Below are 17625 nucleotides of genomic sequence, written 5' to 3' on the forward strand. Positions count from 1 at the left end.
GAATGGGTGACGTTTTATTCAACAAAGGGAGAAATTGTAGAAAGACAATTTGTTTAGGAAAGAATAGAAAAAATGTATGTGGGTTGATTTTTCCTAAATAGTTTGAACGCGGCAACAAGCCCAGAAGCAGCGTTTGAATTTGTCAGGCCGGGGCCCAAGCTTGTTGAATTAGTGGGCCACAAGCAGGATTGAGTGCCCATGAATTTTCAAATCCAAAGGTGGCGGGACAGGTGATGGGAGTGGAGTCGATACTATAAGGGGATGTGATCGGATACAAATTAGGATAAATACAAGAAGGGCGAGTTTGGGAAGACTTGATTCCATGAGTTGTTTCAGAATACATGGTCGATTCTTTGTAGAGTGGATTCCTCTCGATTGCTTGACCATGTGAAAAGGCGATCGGTGAAGGGCAGTTCAATGAGGGCAAGGTTATTAGTTGTTTCATTAAAAAAATAGTTGTTTCACTAAAAGCGCCAGCCTCATTCTTTCGAAATGAGCAGTTTTTTTTGTCGAAGTGTGACCTCCTAAGGTTGAAACCTCCAGTGTCATTTTTTTTTTTGCCCAACTCGTGTTTTTCTCTAGTTTAATTTCTGGTTGAATCTAAATCTGGGTGGCGTTTGACTCAATGGAAGGAGAAATGGAGAATAGATCTGCACTATAGCTCGTGTAGAAAGACATTTTGTTTAGAAAATACTAGTAAAAATGCACGTGCACACTTGTTCAGGTTGAATTTTCCTAAACAGTCTGACGCTGATTGATGGAAATATGTTATCGTCTTTGTTGCACGCACCGAGGGTGAAACATAACTACTCATTTAACACTGAGAAGAAGTTGCGCCCAGTAGAACGACTATTACCGTGCATGACCAAATTTGGCATCTAACTAAGTATACCTTTACATCTTTTTTTAAAATAAAAGTTCGTCCTATCTAATATTATTTTCGTGCTTCGCCAATATCTGAGTTGTTTATATTTAAGGAATTTGATTATATGTAACTAAGTTGGTGGGACTTTGATAATATATTCAAAGTTCATATGTTCTAGATAAAATATACAAAGGTTGTTTGGTGGCTTAAAGATTTATCTTTTGAGGACTTATTGCATATACGTTCTGAACTTGGTTTCGCTTGTCATGGATCACTCGTTGGGCAAGCTTCCACGACACCTTCCATCTCTTTGTCTGTCACTGTCTTGCTATTTTTTTATTTGCTGTCATGGCTGCCCTGTTTTTCTGAATGTGCAAAGGTTCCCTCCCTTGTCTATGCGTCTTTTCAGACAGTTCATATACTACTATTTAGTGTTCACCGATGAGCAGCTCTTTTGATTCGCTTGTAGTACTAGATTGGTTGATTTCCCTTGTCTATGCGTCTTTTCAGAAAAGTGGGCCATGGAATAGAAATGCATGGTATCTTTTCTCGAAAAAAAAAATGCATGGTATCTTAAAAACTGGGATCTTCTCACATCTCTTGAAGTCCGATTGAAGAAAATAGTGCTCAGATGTTACCACGGAACCGAGAATGCTAGAGTCAATGATATTTGAGGTCCAATCCTGCGATTACAACATGGGATGCTCCAGATGGACAATAGGGCATCTTGGGGTCTGCTTAGTAGACTGCGTGGGATTCCTCCACCACTGCGCCAGCGAGATGGGTCTCCCCGCGTGTTGCAAACGGCCATGGGCTATGAAACGCGGGTCGTTTGGTGGCTTGCACAGAGTTTTTTTTTGACCCCGTGGAGATTTGGGCTCCGTCCGTTTGGTAGATCGGTTTTCAGGTCTAGTAGCAGCCCAGAACAGCGCAACTTTTGTTTGGTTGCAACCCAAAATCCGCTTTTGTTTACCTCTTCCCTTCAATGTGGTGAGGTTACCAGTGAGCAACAACACAAGCAAAAACACAATCATAGACGACACACAACTTCGCACTGATCATAGACGACATAAGTTCACGACACGCCATTGTTCTGACACGATCATAGTTCAAGATACATCAGACATGATCATAGTTCAACACACTTGACACGAACATCAACTAGACACGATATGGTACCAGGTTAGCTTCAGACATGATGCTCGGAGATGACACACCTGGTGTCATCGCCATGGTACGAGCACCTGCTCACCACCTCAGTGCAGGTGTGGTCGAAGATGACCACACTGTACTCGAAGGAGGACACCTTCTTGAAGGTGAGGAACGGGCCTACCTTGAGTTGGTGGGCGATGGCGAAGGCCGCCCACCCATGGTCGATGAATGCGTCCTTGCCTTCTCTCCTCGTAGTCATCCTCCAGTTGCATCCGGTGTTGGTGGTGACGATGATGTTGGAAGGGATTTCTCCGAACCACTTGACGAAAGCTTGAGGGATCATGAGCCGGTTGAAGGTGGGCTTGAATAAGATGAGGAGGAAATGGCCCAACCCTACGTCGTGGTGGAAGTGGCCGACATTAGCCAGCCTTCCACGACGCTTCTTCGCCGGTCCCTCGTCGGGAACCTCACCAGGTGACCCAAGCATGATCTTCTCAGTCTTCCACACGAACACATGCCATTAGTGCCCGCTCACAAGTATTTTAGATGAAAACGGACATTGATAACATTAGTAAGACCTCATACATTGCCTCACATGGCAGTCATAGGGAGTGGCCACAAACTAAGTGTAGTGTGCGACGACTGTGCCAGACATGACTAAGTTTGAAGCCACCACCTAGCCTTCCATTGTACCTTTATTGAATCATTGGCCAACGCAAATGAGGCCTCATATATTTGGTCACATGGCAGACAGATGGACTGTCCCCAAACTAAGTCTAGTGTGCAGTGAAACTTGCACACATGACTAAGTTTGAAGGCAACACCTTACCTTCCATTGTGCCATTGTTCAATCATTGGCCAATGCACTAGACAAACAAAAATAGGCCTCATATATAAGATCACACGGCAGACAAAGGGACTGTCCGCAAACTAAGTCTAGTGTGCAAGTAATATGGCACACATGACTAAGTTTGAGGGCAGCACGCTGCCTTCCGTTGTGCCATTGTTCAATCATTGGCCAATGCACTAGACAAACCAAAAGGAGGCCTCATATATTGGATCACACGGTAGGCAGAGGGGCTAACCACAAACTAAGTCAAAATCTGATAGTTCCCCCCTTTCCATGCACAGTGAAATCTGTCAGTTTCACCCATAGACAGTCCGCTCTACGAAGAATCTACCGTGATTGGAGATTAGAGTAACAAATCTAAGCAAATCGAGACCATGAACAACAAGAACTAGACAAGAACAACAAGCAATGGCGACGAATACCTTGCAAACATCTATCCGAACCCTATCCTAATGGAAACCCTAGCAGATCTAATCTGCATGTCGTCGCAAATGCCCGAGCATGGCCTGTTCTGGCACAATGAGTAAGAAGGTGGGAAGCATAGGTCGTTACCGCCATTGTTCCAACCGAGGAAGAGGTCGAGTTCGCGGCGAACTCGAGATGCCGATGAAGACAGCGGAGCTGGCTGCGGGCGATGTCGCGGTGCTGCTCACCGACGTCTCCTCCTCCGGTACCGGTGCTCCTCCTTGCGGCGGTGCAGCGGATAACAGCCAGGTGATGTGACAGTTGGGGGGGAGGGTGAGGGTGCAGTCGTGAGTGAGAGGAAGGAGAGAGGAGCGGTGAGGCTAAATATGGCGCGTGTTCCTGAAGCGACGCCGCGTTTCCGTCTCCCTTCCCATGCGCTTCTGGCCACAACGGGCCTGACTCCGGAGAAACTGACATTCCGAGCGTTCCTTCAGGACTTATCCCAAGGGTGCTTTGAGAACCGGTTCATGCATGAACGCGGACCGAAAATTATTGGGCCGATGTGAGCCAAGGGGCATGCAGGCTACGAAACGGGCCTTAGAGGTGTTCGGCTCTCCTTTACAACAGGCTGTCACCGTGATGTTTCAGGTATCATGCATGTCGATGATTTGGATTCATCCGATCCCTTCTCTTGTAGGTGTTGAAGAATGGGTTTGGCGATTGTGGAGTGAGTTATTCTCGCCTTTGTCGTTTCCTATTTGGCGAAAGTTGTCGATTAATTCTAGTGTCTTTCAGGGTTTCTAAGTCTATTATTCCAAAATATTCTGATATTCAGTTCAAGCTATTTGTGGTCCATGCAAAATCACACTTAAATATTTTAGGAATTTTTTTCGATAAAGGGAATATATTAATATCAAGAAGATACCAATTACACCCAGCCTTTGCAACAACGCACCACCCTAATGGCACTACGGATGCACACAGCCAAAAACAAGAAAAGAAAACTAAGAAACAAAAGTCCCGCTACAGTATCTCGTGCCTAACAACAGCAATACATCCACCGCCAAGACAACACCTGTATTACACACTAGTCCCCGCTCTCAAAACAAATGCCTCCACCAAGGACATTGCCAGACACAACCAATTAAGGCCAGACCTTGGGTTTTCACCCTGAAAGGTAGGACTCTGCACTTCACCTGTGTTGTCGCCCCCACTTTCATACCGCTGCTGTGAAGCCTGAAACACCAAGCAAGTCCCTCAACATCACAAAGACTTGAACCTCCCTAAGCTAGTCCTCCTCCGGCCTTCATGAAATTCTCTTCTTCCGACTTTCATCATGGATCCATAGTCACTTGATGTCAATCAAAGAAAAAGAGCTTCGCGCCGCTCCCTCCGGAACTAATCGGTCGGAATAAAAACATGGGTGCGCACGACCGAATACCTCCGATCCAACAAACTCCGAGCAAAAGCACTGTTACATTCATCGGTGGAGCCTTCCGGAACTCAACACTCCAGCCAGATCACGAGTCCAGGCCTCCGGTAGGTCCTCCTCTTCACGCAAGAGAGGCCCTAGGACCGCCGCCTTTATTCAGGTGGGACCCCACGTCGGCGACCATCCTGGGCTGGCCACTCCAACCCTCCACCGGCGACACCATCGCCGGCTTCCAAGCTCCTCCAACTCGCCGCCGGAACGAGTAGGTTAGCGATAGTTGCTCGACGATGCCTTCAACAAGATAACGGCGCAGACGCCGCCATCGCCCGCCATGACCGGAGTCGGCTCGGTTTTCACCGGCTACTATGCCTCCCCGTCTCGCTGCCGGCGCTGGAAGTGGGACGAAAAATCCAACACAGCCAGCCTGGCCGACTGCCTTCGGTGGATGAAGTCAGCCACCACCACCATGCCCGGGCCAAAGACCCGGACGTCCTCAAGCCGCGAAGAAGACCCAGCGAAGCCTCCTCGTGCCATTGACGAGACGCAGCCGCGATGGATCGCGATCCGAACCTCCGGCCTAGATCCGACCACACTGCAGCCAACATCCGCCGCCGGCCGCCGGAGATCCGTCGGCCACCGCCATCCCGCTGCGTTCAGTCGACGGAGGAGGAGGGTGTAGGCCGCCGCCCCCACACGCTCCCGCAGGCCGCGCTGCGCTCTGCCGACGGAGGACCGAGCCGCCACCGCCGCCTCATCACAGGGGCTTTGCCCCGTGGCGTCCTCGGCGACGGCGGCGGAGGAGGGGGGGGCCTGTAGGGGAGGGGAGGAGGGCGGAGCGGAGGGGAACTCCCCGGGGACGGCGGGCGGCGCCGCCGCCTCGGGGGAGAGGTTAGGTCGGGGGAGAGGTTAGGTCGGGGTCGAGTACCAAAGGATTATTTTTCAGCCAAGTTCACTAGGACTTATGGTTTCTTGAGAAAGATTCATGTGTAATGAGTACTAGGAAATGGCTGGCCTTAGCTATATCAAAGAACTAGTGAAAATCCCACGTGCTGCGGATACTTAAGCAAGCAATTTAGAATGTATATGTAGTTGAATAAATGAAAAAATACATTTCATAGTGCCAACTTGATCGACATAAAAATACGTAATTGTTGATTCAAAATTGGGTTGCACATATGTTCTACAAAAGGTAACACAAATTTTTTAATAGATAATAATACAATTAAAATTGCAAGAGAAGGGTAGGTATGACCATAACAGTTTGGTGAAAACCTGAACTGAACAGGCAAGCCTTGAATTGGATGGTCACCTCTGGCGTTGTCAAGAAAATAATGTAGTGTGATAGAAAAAAATGCAACCTAATCCGCTGAAAGATACACATTCAGAGAGACATAGGCCGCAAAAACATTGATTAAAGGGCAATCTATGCATGCTTTTCTACCTTGTGATACCAACCTTCGACAACATCAGAATCATTTGTACGTTTTGCCATCCACTTGAATATTTTGTTGAACACCTGCAATGCGCCAACAATAAATAGCCTATTGGTTGATCTACCATATATCATATGAAGAAGAAAAATCAGAGACTGCTTAATCTGACTACAACACAGTCAAAGAATATTAGCAAGCATAGAGGCTATGAAATATTCTGCAACCTTGTAAATTTAAAAATAACACCCATCCATTGTAATGATATTTTGAAACAAAATCTCTCACATAGCTAAACATTAGTTGCAGGGGGAATCATGTCGTTTGGTTGATGCCTAAGCACTTGTGGGGGACGTGGGTGTAAGCACGGATGAAGAAGCTCCTGTCCTGGAACTTGAATGACCAACTATGACCCGTATGAAATGGGAAAAGAAAAGCTCTTGAGCTGATTGGATTGATTCCTTGGAGGTCAAAGCAATTTTGGACTGTTTTCTTTTGTGCTGCTGCTCAGGTCGATTGATCCCCAAGGTATATATAGGAAGGATGCAAAGAACCGGAAAGAGAGATCGACCATTTAAGCGTAAAGGTAGTGGGGAAGAAGATAAAGAATTAACCGGCCATTTGCATGCCTTTCCAATCAAAGTGTGGTTGTTCTTCCCCAGAATAGCGTTGTGATGATAGAGTAGATGGAAGGGTGGCGATGGGCCTTTAATTAGAAGTAAATTGAACTTGTAGTTATTTTCTAGTAGTGGGATGTCACGGGCATGTCATGCTAATGGTTGATAATGGGGTCTTGAGTGGGTCAGTGGGATGTACATGAAGCTTAAAAGCACCTAAAAATTAGTTTGGCTGATGCACGGCGTGGCTGCATGGATAGGAAGATCTGAAGGACAAAAATAATTGTGATGATGTGGCTACATGAGATTTCAGCTTGCAAACATTAAATGTATTTTAGTGGGGATGAATTTTATAGATATTATAGATAAAGAAGATAGCTTCTCGAGGTTCTTGTTTTGATGTTCCACTGGAGCATCACTCAGTTTATTTCATACATTCTGAACTCCACGTTTTCACTAGATCTAGTCAAATATACACTACTCAATTCCAGTGCTGATTGCACGATGTTCATACATGGAAGAGAGTTCCTTCACTTGCTCTGAATAGAGACATGCTTCTCCTGAAGATACTTGCATTGTCTTCTGAAACCGAACAACCCATTGGCATAGGGGAGAGTGTTGACCTAGTTTAAGGTTTATAAACTGAGGTGTCAAGCCGGACTTGCCAATATCCCGCTTCTAATTTATTTTGAAAATTACAGTTAAACTTTTGAGTTCTAGCTTGTTTACATATTAAGGACATGGTTCTATGAACACCATAAATGTGCTACATATATCCTTGGGTATGTTAGTAAGGGTCCCTGAATATGTAATAGCTAGAACTTTGAAGGGGTCCTGTGAATTTCTGGACCGAATCAGGCTGAAGCTGTAGCACCGACTATTGTGGTGACTGACTGAAGCTGAAGATTTTGTTTTCATGAGAAACGTTGCTCTCCGAAGAGGGTGAAATCGCCCATGATGTTGCAACATCGTCCACGGATGTTGGATGATGCAAGCCTGCTTGTTTGTGGTGAGGCCAGCGGCAGGTGGTGCTTTGCCACTCATATCCAATCCATGTATACCCGTTTGTATTGATACGGTATCACAATGTCTGCACTGCGTTTTCTTCTTCTTCAAAACCCGCATTCGCCTGCTATGGCTACCATGTCTGGATGTTAACAGCAGAGGATATGAGACTCTATTCTTGTGGTTGTCTTCTGCACTGTGAGAAGTTCCGAGGAGTGTCCCTGTCCGCCGTCGCCTCCATGAAGCTCAGACTAGAATACACTGGTAGAAAAAGGGGCTTTAGTCCTGGTTGGCAACGGGATTTAGTCCCGGTTGCGCAACCGGGACTAATTATGCGAGACAAACCCCCCCCCCCCCCTAGTCGCGGTTTCTTACGAACCGCGACTAAAGGCTCATCCACGTGGGCGGCAGGTGCTCGTCGGGGCGGAGGACCTTTAGTCGTGGTTGGCCAGACCAACCGGGACTAAAGGTCTCCGCAGGTTTAGGGTTTTTACCCCTAAATCTGGTTTCTTTTTGTTGTGTTTTATTTCTTTTATATTTTATTTTAACATTGAAGAAGTTTCAGTACACGTATTCTACGCTACTATATACACGTTACACGTTGATGCATATAATATACAATTTCAAACAAGTTTGAAATTTCAAACAAGAACAATTCAAGAGGAATATATAATATTCAGTCTCGGGTGACCATATACCAGAACAACTTCAAACAAGTTTCCATATACAATTTATCAAATTAGAAGTTCTTCGTCCTCGTAATAGTGTTCTTCTTTAGGATGGATGACTTCCCTCATCAAAAATCCTGCCAATTCCTCTTGAATTGGTCGAAAGCGAGCTTCTGGATTAAGCTTCTTCCGCAAGTCATTCCTCCACATGTTGATATCCTCAGCCCTCCGCTCAGAGGTGTATCGCCGGATGAACTCACACATATAATATCCACATAGATTGGTCTTCGGTGGCTGAATATTCACATTAGCTATCCTTGTAAATCTTAGCTCATCTTTGAAATCACCGGTTATTTTATCTTTGAACCGTTTCCAAACCCTACTGGGCAAAGAAATTAAATGAACAAGAGAGTTATTAGTTACTTGATATAAGGAAACAAACGAAAGAGGCCGATATAGTGCGCAAATGATTGAAAATAATTACTTTTGCAGCATTGCTCTTATACCGGACCAATACTTTGAATCCATATTCAGAGAGTCCATGACGAGAACTCTGGAGTTGTCAAATTCAATTATTAGCAGAATCCAGTGGAACCTGCGGACACGTTACACGCACAGTCAATGCATAAGTGATCGATTAGACATAACATGCATGGAGTAAACAAAAGAGAATATGCACAAGACAGAAACACTTACCCAAAATGGTAAGAAAATATAATTTGACTTTTGAGTTCCAGCTCTGTAAGAAACCGATACAAGTCTTTCTCCACGTCTTTGGGGTATCTTTCTAACACATATCCATTAATGATATGTGGGTCAATGAATCCAACATCAAGGATGTTCTTTCTTTTGCATTCCCCAAGCTTCATTCTGCATAATAGCGTACACAAGAATATAGTTAGGACAATATAGTGCAGGCAATGAACGAGATGAGGTGAAGATTTAATTATAGAAATAAATCACTTACAAAACGTAGCTACTCGGGATATATTTGTCAAGCTCGCGCAGATTGAACAACTGGAACAATTCACTCGTATGAACTTGTACATGGTACTGTTTGAAGTGATGCTCCTCTCTAACTTCCGCATAAATATATTCTTTGCCGGACTTATTTTTTATGAAATCCTTGTACCAGCGTAGCAGACTTCGCATATTTGTTGGTAGACTCACTTCCTGCGCAGGCTGGACGAGAGGCCCATTCGGCGCATATGTAAATGCCACCTCACTTATTGGCGCATCCTCAAGGCCAAACAATGCACGAAGAGTCATACTGAACTCGGCCGCTCTTTCTTTGGCCGCCGCTACAGTTATTCTCTGTGCTCCAGCAGCTGCTATGATAGCGGGTCCAATAGTTCCATGTCCTTATCCATATCGGCTATGAAGGACGACGTCGTAAGGAAAGGATCGGCTTCCACTATGAGTGGGGGGATCAATTGCTTTCTCTGTTCCCCGAGCTGGGAAACTTGTTTCCTGCAGTTTGTACTTGCTTCTTTCTTCTCCTCCAAGGCTTTCTTCTCCTTCTCCGCCAAGGCTTTCTTCTCCTTCTCCTCCAAGGCTTTCTTTTCCTCCGAGGCTTTCTTATCCAATAATGCTATTTTCCTACGAAATTCACGTCCATAGTCGTCTTGCAGCGAGATTTGGGACGGTGTCGTCAAAAAATACTTAGCCCACTTCTTTTGCTGCTTAGTAAATACCGGCTTGGGCTCAGGCTCTTTTTTCGCCTTGATATTCGCCTTCCATTTCTCATGGTGAGCAGCCGCGGCCGCGTTGAATTCCTCGACACTAAATTCCCAAGGTCTCGGGAGGAGAGGTTTCAGTGATGGCATTTGTACCTTTGTGGTCTTAGGTACATAAGGCTACGGGTTAATACTCCAGGAGGGGGTTGCCTTGCTGTCGGCCTTCTTCTGCTTCTTCGCCGGAGGTGGGCTGGGGGACGGCGGCTGCTTACCCGCCGGAGGTGGATTGGGGGCGGCGTACCCGCCGGAGGCGGACTGGGGGACGGCGGCTGCTTACCCGCCGGAGGTGGATTGGGGGGCGGCGTAGGCTGACGTGAAGGAGGTGTAGGTGTTGTGCGCCGCCCCCCTCGCCGCCCCCTCCGTATACGCGCGGGGTCGCGGTCCGTATACGCGCGTCGTCGGTGTGTTTCTCTCTTCGACTAGGTGAACCAGGAGGTGCGTCATAATATTGAAGAAGGATGGTGGGAACACCAACTCGAAACTGACAAGACATTGGACCACATCGTTCTGTAACCGTGGTAGATCTTCTGGATTGATTACCTTCTGAGAGATTGCATTGAGGAATGCACATAGCTTCACAATGACTACTTGAACATTTTCCGGTAGGAGCCCCTCAAAGCAATCAGAAGCAATTGCATCATAATCACGTGGCAGCCGTGAGACTTCAGGTTTTGGAACTTTTTGTCCGCCATATTTATTATTCCCTTTATATTCGACGAGAAGCCAGACGGGACCTTCATACTGCTCAGGCATTCAAAAAAGATGACCTTCTCTTCTTTGGTAAGAGCGTAGCTGGCACGACCTTGAAACCATTCCGGATGCCGGTCTTCTGGGTGTTTCAAACGTTGCTGGTCCTGCCGTGCTTCCTTTGTATCATTTGTCTTCCCATACACGCCCAAGAAGCTTAGCAGGTTCACGCAAATATTCTTCGTAACATGCATCACGTCGATTGCAGAGCGGACATCTAGGACTTTCCAATATTCTAGCTCCCAAAATATTGATTTCTTCTTCCACATGGGTGCGTGCCCGTCAACTCCCTGCGGAACTGATTGTCCGCTAGGACCCTTTCCAAAGATGACTTTCAAATCCTTGACCATATCAAATACCTCAGCACCAGTACGTTCCGCAGGCTTCGGCCGGTGATCTGCCTTGCCGTTGAAATGCTTGCCTTTATTTCTTAAGATATGATTTCGTGGAAGAAATCGATGATGCCCCAGGTACATGTTCTTCTTACAATTACCCAAATATATACTTTCAGTCTCATGTAAGCAGTGCATGCATGCATTGCATCCCTTATTTGTCTGTCCCGAAAGGTTACTAAGAGCAGGCAAATCATTGATTGTTACGAAAAGCAACGCTCGTAGGTCAAATTCCTCTTCTTTGTGCTCATCCCACACACGTATACCAGGTCTGCCCCACAAGTGTAAAAGTTCATCAGCTAATGGCCTTAGGTACACATCGATGCCATTGCCAGGTTGGTTCGGACCTTGGATGAGCACTGGCATCATAAAGAACTTCCGCTTCATGCACAACCAAGGAGGAAGGTTGTAGATGCATAGAGTCACGGGCCAGGTGCTATGGCTGGAGCTCTGCTCGCCAAAAGGATTCATGCCATCCGTACTTAGACCAAATCTTATGTTCCTTGCGTCAGCTGCAAAATCTTTGAACTCTCTGTCGATCTTTCTCCATTGTGTTCCATCATCGGGGTGTCTCAACTCCCCGTCCGACTTACGGTCCTCTTTGTGCCATCGCAACAACTTGGCATGCTTTTTATTCCTGAACAGACGTTTCAACCGTGGTATTATAGGAGCATACCACATCACCTTGGCGGGAACCCTCTTCCTGGGTTTCTCGCCCTCAACATCGTCACCAGGGTCATCGCCTCTGATCTTTGATACGTCTCAAACGTATCTATAATTTCATATTTTCCATGCTAGTTTTATGACAATACTCACATGTTTTATACACACTTTACATCATTTATATGCATTTTCTGGCACTAACCTATTAACGAGATGCCGAAGCGCCGGCTTCTGTTTTGTGTCTGTTTTTGGTTTCAGAAATCCTACACAGGAAATATTCTCGGAATTGGACGAAACGAACGCCCAGGGTCTTATTTTTCCACGGAGCTTCCAGAAGACCGAAGAGGATACGAAGTGGGGCCACGAGGTGCCCTAACCATAGGGCGGCGCGGCCAAAGGGGGGCCCGCGTCGGCCTATGGTGTGGGGCCCCCGTGCCTCCACCAACTCTCGCCCTTCCGCCTACTTAAACTCTCCGTCGCGAAAACCCTATTACCGAGAGCCACGATACGGAAAAAGTTCCGCAGACGCCGCCGCCGCCAATCCCATCTCGAGGGATTCAGGAGATCGCCTCCCGCACCCTGCCGGAGAGGGGAATCATCACCGGAGGGCTCTACATCACCATGCCCGCCTCCGGATTGATGTGTGAGTAGTTCATCCTTGGACTATGGGTCCATAGCAGTAGCTAGATGGTTGTCTTCTCCTCATTGTGCTATCATGTTAGATCTTGTGAGCTGCCTATCATGATCAAGATCATCTATTTGTAATGCTACATGTTGTGTTTGTTGGGATCCGATGAATATTGAATACTATGTCAAGTTGATTATCAATCTATCATATATGTGTTGTTTATGTTTCTTGCATGCTCTCCGTTGCTAGTAGAGGCTCTGGCCAAGTTGATACTTGTGACTCCAAGAGGGAGTATTTATGCTCGATAGTGGGTTCATGCCTCCATTGAATCTGGGACAGTGTGAAGAAAGTTCTAAGGTTGTGGATGTGCTGTTGCCACTAGGGATAAAACATCAATGCTTTGTCTAAGGATATTTGTGTTGATTACATTACACACCATACTTAATGCAATTGTCTGTTGTTTGCAACTTAATACTGTAAGGGGTGCGGATGCTAACCCGAAGGTGGACTTTTTAGGCATAGATGCATGCTGGATAGCGGTCTATGTACTTTGTCGTAATGCCCTGATTAAATATCATAGTAGTCATCATGATATGTATATGCATCTATATTTGTCAATTACCCAACTGTAATTTGTTCACCCAACATGCTATTTCTTGTGGGAGAGACACCACTAGTGAACTGTGGACCCCGGTCCATTCTTTTACATCTGAAATACAATCAACTGCAAACTCTGTTCTCTGTTGTTCTTCACAAGCAAACATCATTCTCCACACCATACGTTTAATTCTTTGTTTACAACAAGCCGGTGAGATTGACAACCTCACTGTTAAGTTGGGGCAAAGTATTTTGGTTGTGTTGTGCAGGTTCCACGTTGGCGCCGGAATCCCTGGTGTTGCGCCGCACTACACTCCTCCACCAACAACCTTCACGTGGCCTTCATCTCCTACTGGTTCGATAACCTTGGTTTCTTACTGAGGGAAAACTTGTTGCTGTATGCATCACACCTTCCTCTTGGGGTTCCCAACGGACGTGTGCTTCACGCGTTATCAAACTCCTTTTCAGGCGCCGTTGCCGGGGAGATCAAGACACGCTGCAAGGGGAGTCTCTCACATCCAATCTCTTTACTTTGTTTTTGTCTTGCTTTACTTTATTTTATTTATTGTCTTGTTTGCTTTCTCTATATTAAAAACACAAAAAAATTTAGTTACTTGTTTTACTTTACTTAATTTAGTTTGCTTTACTTGTTTTTATTACTGCTAAAATGGGTACTCCTGAGAATACTAAGTTGTGTGACTTCACTAGCACAAATAATAATGATTTCCTATGCACACCTATTGCTCCACCTCGCTACTACAGCAGAATTTTATGAAATTAAACATGCTTTACTAAATCTTGTTATGAGAGAGCAATTTTCTCGGTGTTAGTTCCGATGATGTCGCTGCCCATCTTAATAATTTTGTTGAACTTTGTGAAATGCAAAAGTATAAGGATATAGATGGTGACATTATAAAACTGAAATTGTTTCCTTTCTCCTTAAGAGGAAGAGTTAAAGATTGGTTGCTATCTTTGCCTAAGAATAGTATTGATTCATGGACTAAATGTAAAGATGCTTTCATTGGTAGATATTATCCTCCCGCTAAAATTATATCTTTGAGAAGTAGCATTATGAATTTTAAGCAATTGGATAATGAACATGTTGCCCAAGCATGGGAAAGAATGAAATCTTTGGTAAAGAATTGCCCTACCCATGGACTAATTACTTGGATGATCATCCAAACCTTTTATGCAGGACTGAATTTTTCTTCATGGAACCTATTGGATTCAGCTGCTGGAGGTACTTTTATGTCCATCACCTTAGGCGCCGCAACAAAGCTTCTTGATGATATGATGATAAATTACTCTGAATGGCACACGGAAAGGACTCCACAAGGTAAGAAGGTAAATTCTATTGAAGAAACCTCCTCCTTGAGTGATAAGATTGATGCTATTATGTCTATGCTTGTGAATGGTAGATCTAATATTGATCCAAATAATGTTCCTTTAGCTTCATTGGTTGCCCAGGAAGAACATGTTGATGTGAACTTCATTAAAAATAATAATTTCAACAACAATGCTTATAGGAATAATTCTGGTAACAACTATAGGCCATATCCTTCTAATAATGGTAATGGTTATGGTAATTCTTACAACAATAGTAGAAGTACACCCTCTGGTCTTGAGGTCATGCTTAAAGAATTTATTAGTACACAAACTGCTTTTAACAAATCTGTTGAGGAAAAGCTTGGTAAAATTGATATTCTTGCTTCTAAGGTTGATAGTCTTGCTGCTGATGTTGATCTTTTAAAATTGAAAGTTGTTCCCAATGAAGATAAAGATATTAAGTCATTTGCTACAGCAAACTCTATCCAAGGTCGAATTAATGAAAATATTAGATTGATGGCTGAATTGCATGCTATGTGGGAAAGAGAAGAAAAACTAGCTAAAGAGAATAATGTAGCTAAAGTTTGGACTATTACCACCACTAGTAATGATGATGCTTCACATGTTGCTAAACCTACTACTATCAATGATAAAATAATTGGTGTTGGCAATGTTTCTACTCCTAATGCAAAGCGTGCAAAACCGCTCGAAATCGCTAAAACCGTTGAAACTATTTGTGATAAAACTGCTGAATTTTTTCAAAATATTGGGGACAATGATCCCATTGCTGTAGATCATAATGGTTTAGATTTTGATGATTGTCATATCTCTGAAGTTATTAAGTTCTTACAAAAACTTGCTAGAAGTCCTAATGCTAGTGCTATAAATTTGGCCTTTACAAAACATATTACAAATGCTCTCATAAAAGCTAGAGAAGAGAAATTAAAACCTGAAGCTTCTATTCCTAGGAAGTTGGAAGATGGTTGGGAGCCCATCATTAAGATGAAGGTCAATGATTTTGATTGTAATGCTTTATGTGATCTTGGTGCAAGTATTTACGTTATGCCTGAGAAACTCTATAATATGCTTGACTTGCCACCATTGAAAAATTGTTATTTGGATGTTAATCTTGCTGATAATTCTATAAAGAAACCTTTGGGGAGGATTGATAATGTTCGCATTACGGTTAACAATACCTTGTCCCCGTTGATTTTGTTGTCTTGGATATTGAATGCAATGCATCTTGTCCCATTATTTTGGGAAGACCTTTTCTTCGAACTGTTGGTGCTATTATTGATATGAAGGAATGGAATATTAAGTATCAATTTCCTCTTAAGAAAGGTATGGAAAACTTCCCTAGAAAGATAATGAAGTTACCTTTTGATTCTATTATTTGAACAAATTATGATGTTGATGCTTCATCTCTTGATAATACTTGATTCACACTTTCTGCGCCTAGCTGAAAGGCGTTAAAGAAAAGCGCTTATGGGAGACAACCCATTATTTTAATTCTACACTTTTGTTTTATATTTGAGTCTTAGAAGTTGTTACTACTGTAGCAACCTCTTCTTATCTTTATTTTATTGCATTGTTGTGCCAAGTAAAGTCTTTGATAGTAAAGTTGATACTAGATTTGGATTGCTGCGCAGAAACAGATTTCTTACTGTCACGAATTTGAGTAGAACTCTCTGTAGATAACTCAGAAAAATCTGCCAATTTACATGCGTGATCCTCAGATATGTACGCAACTTTCATTTAATTTGAGCTTTTTCATCTGAGCCTGTTAAGTGCCCCTAAAAAATTCGTCTTTACGGACTGTTCTGTTTTGACTGATTCTGCCTTTTATTTCGCATTGCTTCTTTTGCTATGTTGAATGGATTTCTTTGTTCCATTAACTTTCAGTAGCTTTGGGCAATGTCCAGAAGTGTTAAGAATGATTATGTCACCTCTGAATATGTGAATTTTTGATTATGCACTAACCCTCTAATGAGTTTGTTTTGAGTTTGGTGTGGAGGAAGTTTTCAAGGATCAAGAGAGGAGGATGATACAATATGATCAAGAAGAGTGAAAAGTCTAAGCTTGGGGATGCCCCCGTGGTTTATCCCTGCATATTTCAAGAAGACTCAAGCATCTAAGCTTGGGGATGCTCAAGGCATCCCCTTCTTCATCGACAACTTATCAGGTCACCTCTAGTGAAACTATATTTTTATTCCGTCACATCTTATGTGCTTTACTTGGAGCGTCTGTTTGTTTTTATTTTTGTTTTTGTTTGAATAAAATCGGATCCTAGCATTCTTTGTTTGGGAGAGAGACACGCTCCGCTCGTTCATATGAACACTGATGTTCTTAGCATTACTTTTAATGTTCATGGCGAAGGTTGAAACTGCTTCGTTCATTGCTATTTGGTTGGAAACAGAAAATGCTTCATGTGGTAATTGGTATATTGTCTTGAATAATTTAGTACTTGACAATTGTTTTGCTCAAATAAGATCATGTTTAAGCTCTTGCATCATGTACTTTGCACCTATTAATGAAGAACTACCATAGAGCTTGTTGAAATTTGGTTTGCATGATTGGTCTCTCTAAAGTCTAGATATTTTCTGGTGAAGTGTTTGAACAACAAGGAAGACAGTGTAGAGTCTTATAATGCTTGCAATATGTTCTTATGTAAGTTTTGCTGTACCGGTTCATACTGAGAGGGAATACTTCTCGTGCATCCAAAACCTTGAGCCAAAGCCCATGCCATTTGTGTCCACCATACCTACCTACTATGTGGTATTTCTCTGCCATTCCAAAGTAAATTACTTGAGTGCTACCTTTAAAATTTCATTCTTTGTCTTTGCAATACATAGCTCATGGGAAAATAGCCTTAAAAACTATTGTGGTAAAGAATATGTAGCTTATGTATCTTATTTTTTATAAGTTGCTTGTTGAGCGGTAACTATGTTTCTGGGGACGCCATCAACTATTACACCTTTGTTGAATATCATGTGAGTTGCTATGCATGTTCATCTTGTCTGAAGTAAGGGCGATTTATCATGATTAAATGGTTTGAGTATGCATATTGTTAGAGAAGAACATTGGGCCGCTAACTAAAGCCATGAATCATGGT

This window comes from Lolium rigidum, chromosome 4 (assembly GCF_022539505.1).
Source record: "Lolium rigidum isolate FL_2022 chromosome 4, APGP_CSIRO_Lrig_0.1, whole genome shotgun sequence".
Lineage (NCBI taxonomy): Eukaryota > Viridiplantae > Streptophyta > Magnoliopsida > Poales > Poaceae > Lolium > Lolium rigidum.